The 17,500-nt window shown below is 46.2% G+C and overlaps 1 protein-coding gene across 1 annotated transcript in view; it reads right to left on the bottom strand.

Moving 5' to 3' along the window:
* LOC139765611 (DE-cadherin-like) overlaps positions 1-17,500 on the bottom strand; it is a 309,000-nt gene that overhangs the window by 247,074 nt on the left and 44,426 nt on the right.

Here is a 17,500-nt window from a genome sequence, read left to right as displayed (position 1 = left end):
TCCTGCCTCAGGAGCTGACACCCGCAGCTCTGTTCCCATCGTGTCAGGTTAGGGGTCAGGCGGCAGTGAGGCAGCGGATGTTGGCGTTAGCGTGTGAGAGCCAATGACAGGTCAGCTACATCGCAGTGTGGGATGGTGATGATGATAATACCTCCTGGACCTCACGTACAGAACACAGACCCAAGTGTGGCGGTCTGGCCTTCATGGCAAAGGGAGATGCAGTCTCCTTAAGAAGCAATAGGAAGAATATGAGGGCAAAGCTAAGGCTCGAAGGCAGGATGATCACGTCCACTGTATGATAAAGACTGTGTCACCTCATGTAACGCCTCCGTTCCTTTCCGTGATCATCTGGGATGAGGTCAGACGCCGCACTAAACCCTCCGCTGACGGAGGCAAAAAAAGAAAAAAGAGAAAAGAAAACGTCCTAAGAATAAGGACAAAAACTAATTGTGTCCAGCGTAAGCAGAGTCATCATCTCTGACCTCAGTGCCGGCTGACCTGATGTTCGAGGTCGACCAGAGGCATCCTGGAGGAGGGGTAGTAGTGGGTATGGACACGGTTACCCCAACCTCACTCCCTCCCTCCCTCACACACACACACACACACACACACACACACACACACACACACACACACACACACACCTTCCTCCTTCCCTCCCTCCTACACCGCGCAACCTGACCCCACCCTCCCTCCTTCTCGTACATCGTCCAAAGAAATGTCCACACATAACGTCTATAAGAATTATAGAAATAGGAGAATATAGACCGCTTCTACAAGCTGCCTACAGGTTCCCACGAGACGCCTCCTCCATACACCCAGTCATTACCAGCAGCGTGTATGTGTGTGTGTGTGTGTATGTGTCTCCTGTGGCTCTGAGCTTCGCCAGCAAGTTAGCATTACTGGCCTCATATTGGTAGTGTATCCCATCCATCTGGTGCTCAGCCTCCATACCTAACTCCATCAGTGACTTTACATCTATCGAACTGGAACCCGCTGTTGCGAATTCCCTCCTCCGTCGATGGATTCAGTCGTTTTTATGTCTTCCTAAATCACCCTTTACTCTGTGCCATTCTCGGCGACGCGCTTGTCGAAATGCAACATTTGATAAACAGAAGAAGAAAGTTCAAAGAAGATTGCATGTAACTCTCGACCAAGGGGGGCGCTTAACAAGGCTAGCTAACATAACTTAGGCTTAGGACATGTTTGAGCTGGGATGTATGAGTATGTTATTTGCCAAATAACTGTAATTTGTACACAGAATTCGTCATCTGTGTTTTCCTCTCTCTCTCTCTCTCTCTCTCTCTCTCTCTCTCTCTCTCTCTCTCTCTCTCTCTCTCTCTCTCTCTCTCTCTCTCTCTCTCTCTCTCTCTCTCTCTCATTTTGGACGTGCGTAAACATTTTGGTATAGGGAAGCAGTGATCTGGCTAAATTCAACAGTGTTAGAACGTAATACCCATCGCCATATTCCCGAGGGTAGGGGAGAAAGAATACTTCCCACGTATTCCCTGCGTGTCGTAGAAGGCGACTAAAAGGGAAAGGAGCGGGGGGGCTGGAAATCCTCCCCCTCGTTATTTTTTTTTTTTAATTTTCCAAAAGAAGGAACAGAGAAGGGGGCCAGGTGAGGATATTCCCTCAAAGGCCCAGTCTTCTGTTCTTAACGCTACCTCGCTCACACTGGAAATGGCGAATAGTTTGAAAGAAAAAAAAGAAATATATATATATATATATATATATATATATATATATATATATATATATATATATATATATATATATATATATACATAAATGAGTATATACATGATACTTATATACGGTGTTAGTACACGCGCGTACATCCCTCTGGCCTTCACCGACAACCTGTAATCACACACGACCCATCACCACATGACTTTACGCCCACACACGCGCACCCGCCAGCCAACACACCAGCCAGATCCGGGACCTCCAGCCTACTCAAGGTGGCTCCTCACGCACTCTATCTATAACACCCTCCTCAAATCCCCCCTGATCATGTAGAGTTCCTCCCAGACCTGCCCAACTCCAGCCAGGAATCCCATCACTTCTCTCCATCCCAGGGAGATGGGTGTGTGTGTGTGTGTGTGTGTGTGTGTGTGTGTGTGTGTGTGTGTGTGACTGTATCTTTCACCATCACCTTGGTCTCCAGGATGGTTCCTTTAACCATACCTTTCATCACCGCGCCCATCACGCCCATTCCTCATCACCACGCCCAATCCTCCTCATCATCACGCCCACTACTCCTCACTACCACACAACCCTACCTCCCATCACCACCACACAACCCCTCCTCCCATCACCACCACACAACCCCTCCTCCCATCACCACCACACAACCCCTCCTCCCATCACCACCACACAACCCCTCCTCCCATCACCACCACACAACCCCTCCTACCATCACTACCACACAACCCCACCTCCCATCACCACCACACAACCCCTCCTCCCATCACCACCACACAACCCCTCCTCCATCACCACCACACAACCCCTCCTCCCATCACCACCACACAACCCCTCCTCCCATCACCACCACACAACCCCTCCTACCATCACTACCACACAACCCCACCTCCCATCACCACCACACAACCCCTCCTCCCATCACCACCACACAACCCCACCTCCCATCACCACCACACAACCCCTCCTCCCATCACCACCACACAACCCCTCCTCCCATCACCACCACACAACCCCACCTCCCATCACCACCACACAACCCCTCCTCCCATCACCACCACACAACCCCTCCTCCATCACCACCACACAACCCCTCCTCCCATCACCACCACACAACCCCTCCTCCCATCACCACCACACAACCCCTCCTCCCATCACCACCACACAACCCTACCTCCCATCACCACCACACAACCCCTCCTCCCATCACCACCACACAACCCCTCCTCCCATCACCACCACACAACCCCTCCTCCCATCACCACCACACAACCCCTCCTCCCATCACCACCACACAACCCCTCCTCCCATCACCACCACACAACCCCTACCTCCCATCACCACCACACAACCCCTCCTCCCATCACCACCACACAACCCCTCCTCCCATCACCACCACACAACCCTACCTCCCATCACCACCACACAACCCCTCCTCCCATCACCACCACACAACCCCTCCTCCCATCACCACCACACAACCCAACCTCCCATCACCACCACACAACCCTACCTCCCATCACCACCACACAACCCCTCCTCCCATCACCACCACACAACCCCTCCTCCCATCACCACCACACAACCCCACCTCCCATCACCACCACACAACCCCTCCTCCCATCACCACCACACAACCCCTCCTCCCATCACCACCACACAACCCCTCCTCCCATCACCACCACACAACCCCTCCTCCCATCACCACCACACAACCCTACCTCCCATCACCACCACACAACCCCTCCTCCCATCACCACCACACAACCCCTCCTCCCATCACCACCACACAACCCCTCCTCCCATCACCACCACACAACCCCTCCTCCCATCACCACCACACAACCCCTCCTCCCATCACCACCACACAACCCCTCCTCCCATCACCACCACACAACCCCACCTCCCATCACCACCACACAACCCTACCTCCCATCACCACCACACAACCCCTCCTCCCATCACCACCACACAACCCCACCTCCCATCACCACCACACAACCCCTCCTCCCATCACCACCACACAACCCTACCTCCCATCACCACCACACAACCCCTCCTCCCATCACCACCACACAACCCCTCCTCCCATCACCACCACACAACCCCTCCTCCCATCACCACCACACAACCCTACCTCCCATCACCACCACACAACCCCACCTCCCATCACCACCACACAACCCCTCCTCCCATCACCACCACACAACCCCTCCTCCCATCACCACCACACAACCCCTCCTCCCATCACCACCACACAACCCCTCCTCCCATCACCACCACACAACCCCTCCTCCCATCACCACCACACAACCCCTACCTCCCATCACCACTACCCTTATCTAACTTCCTCTCGTCTGTGGACACAATTTTTTTTTTGTTTTGTTTTTGTTTTGTCAGCCTCGTTTTCCCCGTCAACTTTCACAACACAATCGCGTTTCTTCTGTCTGTTGTTTCTCCTCCCCTTCCCCCCCTCCAACACCCATCTCCCTCTACACCGTTACACGGGCCCGCCCGCCCCCCCAACAACGCGTCACGCCCACGCGCCCATTGTACTCCTCTCTCTCTCCTCCCCCCCAAAGTCTAACAGATTCTAGTCAGCAAGAACATCTTAACTCTCTCTCTCTCTCTCTCTCTCTCTCTCTCTCTCTCTCTCTCTCTCTCTCTCTCTCTCTCTCTCTCTCTCTCTCTCTCTCTCCTTATCTCTCTCTCTCTCTCTCTCTCTCTCTCTCTCTCTCTCTCTCTCTCTCTCTCTCTCTCTCAGTCCCGCCACCTCTGCTGCTGAGTAAGTGTTCCCCCTCTGCCTGCGTGCTCTCGTAAATCCCTTAAATCCCTCTGTTAATCCCGTGATTCGAACATTTACGAAGCTCTATTAAGCCCCCCCGACTCCCTCGACCCCCACCCACACCCTCTTAATCCCTTGACATTAAAAGAAATATCTCTTTGGCGCTCCACGTGCAGCATCCGACTACGACTTTGTAGTCAAGTGAAGATGACAAAAAAAAAAAAATAAGAGTCTAGTATTTGGACATGATGTCCCAGATTACTTTAGATATTGTCACACTGTTTTCTATATACGAAGAAAGAAAAAGGGAAGATATTTGAAACAAAGTTCTTATTTCCCTGGTGAATGAAGGTAGTTCCTGATTGTGTTTTAACAAACAGTTGTTAGAAATTGGTGTTTATTGCCTCCACGATTTTTTTTTTTCTTCCAAAAGAAGGAACAGAGAAGGGGGCCAGGTGAGGATATTCCCTCAAAGGTCCAGTCCTCTGTTCTTAACGCTACCTCGCTAACGCGGGAAATGGCGAATAGAATGAAAGAAAGATATATATATATATATATATATATATATATATATATATATATATATATATATATATATATATATATATATATGTGTGTGTGTGTGTGTGTCTGTGCGTGTGTGTGTATGTGCGTGTCATACTCTCGTCGTCAGTTCAGAGGAGAGAACAGTGTCTAGTTTTGTAGAAATATTTTTGGTCTTTGTCTTTTATTCTCTCCTGCATCAGCACGCTCAGGTTAAAAGCAGTCCTCGACGAAATCAGGAACGGAAGAGAGAAAATAAATGACAGAGTTGAGAAAAAAAAAGAGTGAACGCAAAAGCTTGAAAAGGTGACAGGTGTAGGAAGTATGACAGGTGTAGGAGCAGGTGTAGGAAGTATGACAGTGTGTAGGAACAGGTGTAGGAAGTATGACAGGTGTAGGAAGTATGACAGGTGTAGGAAGTATGACAGGTGTAGGAAGTATGACAGGTGCAGGAAGTATGACAGGTGTAGGAAGTATGACAGGTGTAGGAAGTATGACAGGTGTAGGAAGTATGACAGGTGTAGGAAGTATGACAGGTGTAGGAAGTATGACAGGTGTAGGAAGTATGACAGCTGTATAATGAACAAAAGAAAATATAGTCCAATTTGCCCAGTTTTGATGAGACAAGGAAGAGGGTTTAACAATCCTGACACCAACGGAGTGTGTAAAGTAAGGTGGTTCCAGCCATCACCACTTCAACACTCCTCCAGCCAGCGGACGAGTACTTCCCTCCCTGAGCAACCTCATTCTAAATCCCACCTCGAGTCTGAATATCTCACTCCATCCTCTACGTACAGACTGTGACATCAACTCCATACGCATCATACCACCCTCACATCACCCCAAGTATGTCTCTTACACCATCACGCCAAAACCATTACCATGACGCCAGCCAGACACCCGCACACGCCACCACCATACCTTCCGTCATCTCGTCCACGATCCACGCCGCCCCACGAAATGCCCATCACCCACCACCACACGCCCTCCCCCCGCGCGCGCCACTGCCACCGACCCCGTCCTACACTCCCGTATCGCCACGCCCGATCCCTTCCGCTCCTCAAGACACGCCCTTCCACACACGATGAAGAACCTTGCTCTCCCAGTACGTCCGCTGGGAGGGGGGCACACACACACACACACACACACACACACACACACCTTCAAACAGACCAGGAGGATAGGTAAGTACCTTCCACTTCCCTCCTCCAACCCGTCACTTTCTCGGGTAAAGAGGGCAGTAGTAGCTGTACTGCCGAGGGAGTGGGTCAGAATGCCGAGAGAATATATATATATATATATATATATATATATATATATATATATATATATATATATATATATATATATATTGGAAAGGATCACAATTTTGCGCGTGATCAAGATATTCCTATGAGTCCACGGGGAAAATGAAACACGAAAAGTTCCCAAGTGCACTTTCGTGTAATAATCACATCATCAGGGGAGACACAAGCTTCGTCTCTTCGATGTATATCAACTGACTGTTATATTCCTCTCTTGTGTCTCCCCTGATGATGTGATTATTACACGAAAGTGCACTTGGGAACTTTTCGTGTTTCATTTTCCCCGTGGACTCATAGGAATATATATCGCGGGAGACAGCGACAAAGTATAATAAATAAATAAAATAAATATATATTTATATATATATATATATATATATATATATATATATATATATATATATATATATATATATATATATATATATATATATATATATATTACAACCCCTGACCACTTTATTATGAATGGGACGCTGGGTTGTAAAATGCAGAGGGGAGGAGGGGATGCGATTGTTTGGCCTGACCAGGTCTTCAAACAAGGGAATTATTTTCTCCCCAGCGTTTATTCTTTTTTTTTCCCCCGTCAACGTAACTGGATTATTTTGGGGAATTAAATTTTCATTGTTGACGCTGTGTGTGTTTTCTTTTTAAATGATTCTTTTTCGCGGGGATGTTATTATTATTATTAATATTATTATTATTATTATTATTATTATTATTATTATTATTATTATTATTATTATTGTTGTTGTTGTTTTGTTACTACTACTACTACTACTACTACTACTACTACTACTGATAATAATAATAATAATAATAATAATAATAATAATAATAATACAAATGATGATAATGATAATAATAATGATAATAATAATAATAATGATATAGTAGTAATGATACTATTACAGTCTTTAATACTATCATTATTGTTACTATAAGTAGTAGTAGTAGTAGTGGAAGTTTTTCACTTTACACACTAATCTGATTGCTCAGGTGAGACCAGCGCGTGTCTCTATAATCATCATTATCATTATCATTATAATATAAACAATCATTATCATTATAATATAAACAATCATCATCCTTCTCATTATCTCATTCCTATTATCATGGTCGTCAGTAACTCCACTGTCATTCTATCATAGTGGATCAGGTACATCCATCCCCTTGGGCCATTCATAAGTACGTGCGGCTCAAGTATGTATGTATCCACAACTTGCCAAAAAGATAAGTGACTTCTCGAAGTGGCGTTTTTTCCTTCCTCCTCCTCCTCCTCCTTATCCTCCTCCTCCTTCTTCTCCTCCTCCTCCTTCTCCTCCTCCTCCTCCTCCTCCTCCTCCTCCTCCTCCTCCTCCTTATCCTCCTCCTCCTTATCCTCCTCCTCCTACTCCTCCTCCTTATTTGCATATTCGACCATTGTGCCAAAGTGGGTCATAGTCAATCCCCATCTGTACTGCGTCTCTCTCTCTCTCTCTCTCTCTCTCTCTCTCTCTCTCTCTCTCTCTCTCTCTCTCTCTCTCTGTCCCTCCCTCCGCCCCGCCACCCACCTCACTTATATCTTGTCTTTCACTCATTACCACTGCCTTCCCTTATTTCATGCCAGTCATGTCGATTGCTTCATCATGTTTAATAACCTTACTTTGGCCTATCTCGGCCGAGGATGATGAACTGCTTCCGTCATGCGAGCTTCTTGTACACGCCCCACACACACACTTAACAACTTTCTCCCATTCACGAGGAGTTCGCGGATCATCATGCAACGCTTTCCCATCCCCCCCATTAGTCTTAGGGTTCTGATCCTCCTCCTCCACTGCTTGTCATCCAACCCTATTTAACATTAGTTCCCAAATGCCTGAATGTAAACTTTAACACACAGCACCCAGGTCTTCGACATACAGACAGATATTACTCAGGCATTGCATGCATGCATCTCTTTCAGAGAGGGTCCTTCCTCTACCTTGCCCCTACAAGAGTCGACAGCTCCTCACACACACACACACACAGTGCCAAAAAGCAGTTTACCATTGCATTACAGCAGCTGTATCTATCACACACGATATGTCTACTGATGGTGCGTAATAGGTTTGATACACGCGCGTTCTTAATGCAGATCCCTCACTCGCTGCAGTATGCACCCCATATACAAACGACTCATTTAAAGACACCATTAATCAATCTCCCACACACACACACACACACACACACACACACACACACACACACACACTATCAAACCTATCAAAACTTTCAGAATCGTTCGCTACTGATTCTTCGTACCTCTTAATGTGATGTTCTGTACCTCCCTTCTTTTTTTTTTTCCTTAATGCTTCTTTTTCCCCACAGTCTGCCCAGGTGTACGATCTAATCCTCCTTGTACCTCACGTCTACGAGGTTTTAGTAGCACTGTAAAGCATTCGTACACTAAAGCATCGTTTGCCAACTTTGGTTCTCAACACTTTCCCTTCGATAATGATTTCCAATCGCTTTTTATTCTCTTTACGAGACAAAAGGTGTCCCTGCATTGTCCACTTATCTTGCCATCAGCCACTTTACCATGGCCTCACACACACACACACACACACACACACACACACACACACACACACACACACACACACACACACACACACTTACTTTCTAATGCAATTCACCTACTGGTTGACCCTCCCCATTCAACTTATACAACATCCTGCTTGTTTTCGGGTCACCGTTCACATTATTCTTTGTCGGGTTCTCTTCTCTACCTCACCATGCACTCTCTCTCTCTCTCTCTCTCTCTCTCTCTCTCTCTCTCTCTCTCTCTCTCTCTCTCTCTCTCTCTCTCTCTCTCTCCCAGCCACTGATTATCAGTTATCAGTGGTTCCTTATCTTATCTCACCGCCTCTGCCCGGCGTTCGAGATACCCTTCTCCACCTCTTGCCGACTTTCGTCACGTATTCTGAGGACTGCGACATCCGCTGTCGGGCATACTTTCCTTTGCTCACGAAATGAGTCTTACTTTTTTCTTTCGGCTACAAAGCTCTTCCCGGAAGAGCTTCGTGTTAATGATCCCATCATTTGGCCCTTGGAATTATCATATAATTTCCTCTCATTCTCACTCACTAACTTGCATTCTTTATCTACGGTTTACTATTATGTACACCTCCCTCACATTCAACCTTTGTTTCGTGCTGTGTTCTCTCTCTTTCTCTCTCTCTTTAATGACCAGTTGACCTCATCAAATTACTTCCTTCGACTTCATCGTTCCGCCCAGCTCCGCCTCACCCCTCCAACCCTCCCTCATCCTATACATTCCCTCGTTCCAGTTCTCCCTCATCCTATACATTCCATCGTTCCAGTTCTCCCTCATCCTATGCATTCCATCGTACCAGTTCTCCCTCATCCTATACATTCCCTCGTTCCAGTTCTCCCTCATCCTATACATTCCATCGTTCCAATTCCATAAGAAAGAAAACTAAATCCTCCAGCGGTGGATGGGGGTTCTTCCAGTACCTCAGCATTACTCCATTCAATACAATTGCTTTCCAGGTCTTCCAGTCTCTCATCTTATTACCTCTGAAAGCTCAGTTTCACACTTGCATTCCTTACCTTCTCGACTTTAAGGGCTTCTTGTCTCAATAATGTTTTGCTAGTCTCTGACTTAATGGATTAGAGTGCTATCCTGCTGTTGTCCTCTGTAGTCATTGTAGCGATGATCAAGGCGATTAAACTTATAATTTTTATCATAACGACAATCTTATCATCCTTCCTGATTATAGGTCCTATTCCGGAAAGATATATATATATATATATATATATATATATATATATATATATATATATATATATATATATATATATATATATTGTGTGTGTGTGTGTGTGTGTGTGTGTGTGTGTGTGTGTAAATACGGAAAATGAGAAATACTTGGAAAAAGTGATAATTATGAGAAAGAAAGTTGAGAAGGAGGTGAGGAAGATACTGGAGAATAAGAAAGACGGATGCAGAGGGAGTTGAAAAAATAAGAGAGAAGGAAATGGGAACAAAAGTGAGGAAGTTGGGGGGGAACCAGGAATAGTGAAGGAGGAGGAGGGAGAGGTTGGATGACTACGAAAGAGGGAGAATAGCGGAATAAGGAAGAAAAGAAAGAAATAAATGGAGAGGGAGGGGTGGAGACGTAAGTGGGGGGAGAAGCAGAGAATTGGAAACCCTGGTGGAAAATATGGAGGACAGAAGGATGGACGAAGACTGTAGATGGAGAATGGAGGGAAACTATAGATGGAGGGAGACTGTAGATGGAGGGTGGAAGAAGACTGTAGATGGAGGATGGAGGAAGACTGTGGATATAGGAAGGACGAAGACTGTAGATGGAGGATGGCTGAAGACTGTAGATAGAGGATGGAGGGAGACTGTAGATGGATGATGGAGGGAGAAGGGCGAGTGGGTGGTTCAGACGGGTAGGGGGAGGAGAGGGGATAGATTTCGGGTAGTTTTCGTACCGGGAATGGATGGTTTGAAACGTAGGAGGATGTGGATAGTTGGACATGGATAGGTGGGAAGAGATTGACGGTTTGGACTCTCGAGGAAAAGAATGGGGGCACACACAGCAAGCCACTTCTCGGGAGCAGAAACCGGAGAAATAGCTGTAGAAAAGGGGAAACAGAACAAACAGGTTGCCTCAGGGCATTAAGAGCCAAGTTTTGAGGTCAGACTGGGAGAGCTGACGAGTCGGATTGTTTCGAAATTTTATCAGATATGTATGTAGAGCAAAGACCTCCCCAGATGTGAGAGCAGTATTCTCACATACAAGGCCGGGTCCATCCTTTGAATAACCGGAGCAACTGTTCAGATGAGAAGAGTTTCTCCACCTTAAAAAGGGGTTCTTAACTGCATTTCTTTTTAAAGGCAGTGTTTAAGGTAGTGTTGAATCAAATGTGTCATGTAGGACTGTCATTCTAATGGCAACGCTACGTATGTTGACAATGTTGGATAGTGGAGTGACAGACCCATCGAAGGGAGACGCCAAAAATATTGAGGACTATCAGAGATTCTGAATAAAAGTGGCTCGTGTATCCCTGAGGGGTGACCATGTCGGAGGATACGGCCCTCATCCCCAGGCCTGTAGGCCAACGCCAGAGAGACTTTAGTACTTTAAAGGTAAAAAGACTTGAGTCCGCCCCAAACGGGGAAGTCCTGATCAAATGAAAGTCTGCAGTGGCTTGAGACGAGATGAGACGAGACGAGACGTAAAGACGACGAAGCTAATCAAAAGAGAAAAAATCACCACCGTATGAACATGGAGTGTCCCCCCACCCCCCCTATGTCATTATTCCAAATAATCGTACCATCATGTCGGAATCATAAGCATATACCAATAAACATCAGCGGAAGCGAGGATAATAAAAATCAGATAAAGGAGAAAAAAATGATAAGAACAAAGAGCATGACAAAAAAAATAATTACAGGAGTGTCATCTTATATAGGTCGACATAAGGTCTTTGCTGGTGTACATCAATTTACCAGAATGATGTACGAAGGTTTTGTAGTACGTACAGTGTTTATAAAGGATGTCAAGAATGCACGATTCTGGGGGAAAAAAGAAATGGGAAAGATTCTTTGCAATAAGAATCTCAGGGAAATGAGATTGTGATGATAAATGGAACGAAATAAGATTGTAACGATAGATGGAACGAAGTAAAGTGGAATGAAAGGAGACGTATCAGTGTGAAAGAGGACGTAAAGGGCATGAAAGGAAACGAAGGAAAATGAAAGAAGAATTATACAAGTGAAAGAACGCGGAAATGAAATGGAAGACTGAAATGAAATGAGACTTACAGAACTGAAGGGAAACATAGGAATAAAAGGAGACATATACACATGAAAGGATCAGTATAGAAATAATATAGAGACTAAAGGAGATATATAGAGATGACAGAGTAAATAGAAAATTGAAGTGGATGTATAGATACGAGAGCAGGACGTATAGATATGAAGTGTTCCAGCAATACATTGCAACAAGGCGAGCTCTGTAGAGCAATGACGATTACTAAATATAATCACTAATTATCTTGCCCTCGGTAGCCAATATGTATATACACCATGATAAGAAATACTAAAGAAATACTTAAGTTTTGCTTAACATTCATCGTAGTTAGCTTAGCTGTAAACCAAAATAACTTTGAGTTATATCAGAGCAGAGCCAGTTAAGGTAGTAAGGTGGGGACATTTGACTATGGTACGAAAGAGGGAGTGTGAAAACTTAACTAAGTTACGGCAGAACCAGTGGCGAACTTAACTAAGTTATGGAAGAACCAGTTAGTGGCGAACTTAACCAATTCATGGCTGAACCAGTTAGTGGCGAACTTAACTAAGTTACGGTAGAACCAGTTGATAGGTCAACTTAACTAAGATGCCTTGTGTGTAAGGAGGGGAAAAACCTTATCTCTTTAAAAGATATGGCTAAATCAACAACCAGGCTCTCCTCTGCGTCCTTTCATATGCTGTGGGAAAGCCAGAGCATCAGATTCCTCTCTCTCTCTCTCTCTCTCTCTCTCTCTCTCTCTCTCTCTCTCTCTCTCTCTCTCTCTCTCTCTCTCCCGGCTCGTATCTGTGTACGTACCCCGTGCGCCACGGTCATGTTCAGCACACACCGGAGTCTCCGTGCGTTCCGCTGGTCCGGCCTAGCCTGGGAACGCTGAGACGAAGGGTGAGGTGGGGTAGGTGGGGTGTTAACACACGGCCCTCATCACCTTGCCTGCCTCCGCTGGGCTGGCTGGTCGAGTCTGCATCGAGTCTGATGGACTCGGGAGGTGAGAGACGATGGCAGAAGACGGAGTATATCCCCCCCCCCCCCCCCCCTCCAAAAGAGTCGTTTTCCTTCCTTTGTCCACTGAGGGTGATGAGGTATGGCCCTGCGTCAGCGGTATAAACACTGAGGCGAGAGCTGCAGTGCACTGTCCACTTCACACACACACACACACACACACACACACACACACACACACACATCCCACCCTCTCGAGCCCCCCCCCCCCCCACGACCACCCACTCGGACACGTGAACCCAGCCGTACGCTTTTAATGTAGGTCCATCAAATTACTCTCCACAATGGGTCTCCACACGACCTGACCTGACACCTGGCTGGCTACCTGACTCACCTCCTCCTCCTCCTCCTCACCCCTGTTACTCTCATCACAGGTCGGGGGGCCATTACGCCTGCACATAGCCCAAGTCATTATCGCTACTTCGTCGTCGTCCTAACCGCACACACACACACACACACACACACACACACACACACACACACACACACACTGTGCCCCCGTCGTCAGCCGTCCGGCCCAGCAGCTTCCGTGACCGGACGCCGGCTGTGTTACCTACGGACCTCCCCACCCATCCGCATTCCACCCCCATCCACAACACAGCCATGTGGGTCGGGGAGGCGCTCCACCCTCCCACACCAGCAGCGCTCGTTGTCGTCCGTAACACAGCACAGTACACACACACACACACACACCCCAACCACCCCACCTCCGCCCCATGCCACCACCACTCCCCTCTCCTCCCCAACAACTCCTCCACCCTCAACAAACCCACACACCCAATTTGGCCATCTGGACATTCTCTCGCCACCACTACCACCCAACCAACCAACCAAACCCTCCACCCATCCCCCCAGTTCAAGACTCCCTCACTACACATCCTGGCGTCCGTACGTTCGTTCGGCTACGCCCCGAGCATCCGTATATTACCTCCCCCCCTCCTCTCTCTCTCTCTCTCTCTCTCTCTCTCTCTCTCTCTCTCTCTCTCTCTCTCTCTCTCTCTCTCTCTCTCTCTCTCACCAACCCTACATCAGGAGACTCGTTACCGTGTTACTATATCCTCCTCCCCCTGGACCCTGCCTCCCTGCCCTTTCCCCTTACCCCTGGTCCAGAGCCTCCCCTTCTCTGTCACCTCCGCTGGCCAGTCCGTGCGCGCTGCTGCAGGTGTGTGCGTGTGTGTGTGTGTGTGTGTGTGTGTGTGTGTGTGTGTGTGTGTGTGTGTGTCTGCGTGTGTGACACCATAATGTTGATCTTGGCTGACCCATAGTGTAATGCTTTACTTTGATCTCTCTCTCTCTCTCTCTCTCTCTCTCTCTCTCTCTCTCTCTCTCTCTCTCTCTCTCTCTCTCTCTCTCTCTCTCTCTCACACACACACACACACACACACACACACACACACACACACACACACACACCACGGCTTTGTTAGGCTACATTTGTAAAACTGTGTTGACTAAACTAGCCCCCCCCCTTGCTTGCTCGTTCAGATGTGGTGTATCAAGGTCAGTGAACCACTCTTTTTTTTTTTCTCTCTCTCTCTCTCTCTTTTCAACACAGGTACTAGGAAAAAAAATGAAAATCCATATCTTGCTGAGTTACTGAAAGACTTGATCAGACTCCGTCACGAATATTAGCACAATTTGTGTTCCTCGCTAATGGATTTTCCTTCCGTCTTGATCACTATTTACTTTGCGTCGACTTCGAAGTTCGTCCTCTTCTCCTCCCGTTGCTCCTGCCGAGTCTCCAAGCCGCTGCTGAGTTGGGTCGTTGATCGATCAAGCTTATTGGAGGCCGCGACCCGCAGGTTCTCTCTCTATCCTCGCGTAATCACCAGAGCCTAACTGGTCCGGTGCACTTCGCCAGTAGCCAGCCAGAGCCGTCTTAAATTTCTCCGAGGCACGTCCTGCAGTGTGGTGGCTTCAGGGCGGTGTGTTGAAGTCTTGGGCCTCGCATGTACGAGATGGGTTTTTTTTTTTCTTAATACCTTGTGTTTATTACACCCCTTTGATTACTGTGGTAATATATATCATAGTCTTCCTCTTCTTTCATTTACATCGGCTTCTTCCTCTTCTTCTTCTTCTTCTTCTTCCTCTTCTTCTTCTTCTTCTTCTTCTTCCTCTTCTTCTTTTTTCTAGTCTTCTCTCTATTCTTCTTCTTCTTCTTCTTCTTCTTCTTCTTCTTCTTCTTCTTCTTCTTCTTCTTCTTTCTGTTCTTCTTCTTCTCCTTCTTCTTCTCTCTATTCTTCTTCTCCTTCTCCTTCTTCCCCTTCTTCATGGGTGTCGTATGACTCTTGAGTTTATGGTTCCTGTCCTTCAGTTTATCTCGCAGGTCTTCCTCCCTGTCCTGAGTGAACTGTGTCTTGATGACGTCTGCAGCAGGAAGCGCCTTGCTCTTAAATGAGACAGACCTCCCGTACCTTTTCTTCAGTGGAATATTTCTTGGGTGCTTCCATGGTGGTACACTTAACCCACTCCTCTAGCTCTTGTGGCACATGTAGGGGGGTGTTCCATCACGTACCAGACACCTTATTGATCATGTCTTCCCACTTTGTCCTTTTCGTATTAACTAGAATTGCTAGATTCGCCCCAGTGGCGGCGTGTGGTTTGCCCCAGACAGTTCACTTTATCCATACTTGGTCGTGCCTGTTTTAGGCTGATGTGTGTGTGTGAGGTGGTGGCGTTACGTACTTAGGTCTCCATTACGTATGTCAGTACGATCGTGTTTCCAGCATTTGCTTACTTACAGTCTGATAGGATTTTTATTCCCCCTTTGTATCTGGTACAACGTATTTCTCTCGCCTCTTTTTCCTCCATTACGTGTGGTAAATTTGAAGTTCCCTTAAGGCAGAGTGGGGCTGGGGGTTGCCAAAAGTGGTCGAAGCTGGAGTTCCATTATTACTTCATTTGGTCGATAAATTCTCGCGGTACAGAGACCAAGTTGTGGGTTTCGAGTTTTGACTGCTGACACTCCTCAGTGCTCTGTGAACTTCATTCATGAGGAATTGTAATGAGCCACATGTTTGTTTCACGAAGTTATGAGCAAAGAAATTTGCTTCGGAATGTTGTGATCAAAAGAATCTTGTGTATCGGAATGCTGAGGGTAAGCGGATGTGTGTGTTTGAAAACGTCACGAGGATATGAATTTGTCTAAGAATCGTATAAGCAAACGAATGAATCTTTGTTTCAGAATGTAATGTGTAAACAAATGAATCTTTGTTTCAGAATGTTATGAGCAAACGAATGAATCTTTGTTTCAGAATGTTATGAGCAAACGAATGAATCTTTGTTTCAGAATGTTATGAGCACATGAATGAATCTCTGGTTCAGAATGTTATGAGCAAACGAATGAATCTTTGTTTCAGAATGCAATGTGTAAGCAAGTGAATCTTTGTTTCAGCATGTTATGAGCAAACGAATGAATCATTGTTTGAGAATGATATGAGCAAACGAACGAATCTTTGTTTCAGAATGTTATAAGCAGACGAATGAATCTTTGTTTCGGAATGTTATGAGCACATGAATGAATCTTTGTTTCAGAATGTTTTGAGCAAACGAATGAATCTGTTTCAGAATGTTATGAGCACATGAATGAATCTCTGGTTCAGAATGTTTTGAGCAAACGACTGAACCTTTTCTTCTGAATATAATGAGCAAACGACTATTCTTATCGTAAATGAATATGATGAAACTTATATAAACTCGCACCAATGTTTGGCTGTTGTCAAGGAAACTATTCTAACATGCTAACGACTTATAAGTTCCACACCCAGTGTTTACGAAGAAGATTAGAGAGGATTGGACCCAATTAGGGACAACAGTACCCATCAGTGTTGTAATCAGTCTCATCTCGACTTTATAACACTGTGTGATACAGCCCCTTGCAAGTTGATCGGTACCTCTTCCTTCTTTCGTAACACAGGTTGCAGTGGCTCCACCGCTACTCTGTTAGCTGTGATTACAGCCCTTACGAACACGGGTACATTGGTTTCACTGTAAACTTTTTTTTTTTCGCTCCCGCTGTCATGACAGGTAGAGAGTGGATGTGCAAATTAGGCCATTGTTCGTGTCTTCCTGACGTCGCCAAAGCTGGATAGGCAATTAAGAGTAAGGAGAAAGTCCTTAGATTAATAATGGTTTATTTTCATTTTCTTTATGTTGAAGGCTCCAGTCACGGACGAAAGTTCACATCAAGGCCAGGCCATAATTGGAATAAAGAGACAATAATGAAGGGGAAAATAGAAAAGAGAAGTGAAAGTATTTACTAATATTGGAGGAAGTGAAAAACCTGTCTTTCATAATGTGCCAGTTCATAGTTATTGGGTAAGATATGAGAAGGTAGATAGTTCCAAAGCTTC

The sequence above is a fragment of the Panulirus ornatus genome, chromosome 4 (genome assembly GCF_036320965.1).
Source record: "Panulirus ornatus isolate Po-2019 chromosome 4, ASM3632096v1, whole genome shotgun sequence".
Taxonomy (NCBI): domain Eukaryota; kingdom Metazoa; phylum Arthropoda; class Malacostraca; order Decapoda; family Palinuridae; genus Panulirus; species Panulirus ornatus.
Note: the sequence above shows the minus strand (reverse complement) of the source record. Positions and strands in the feature narration are given on the sequence as shown.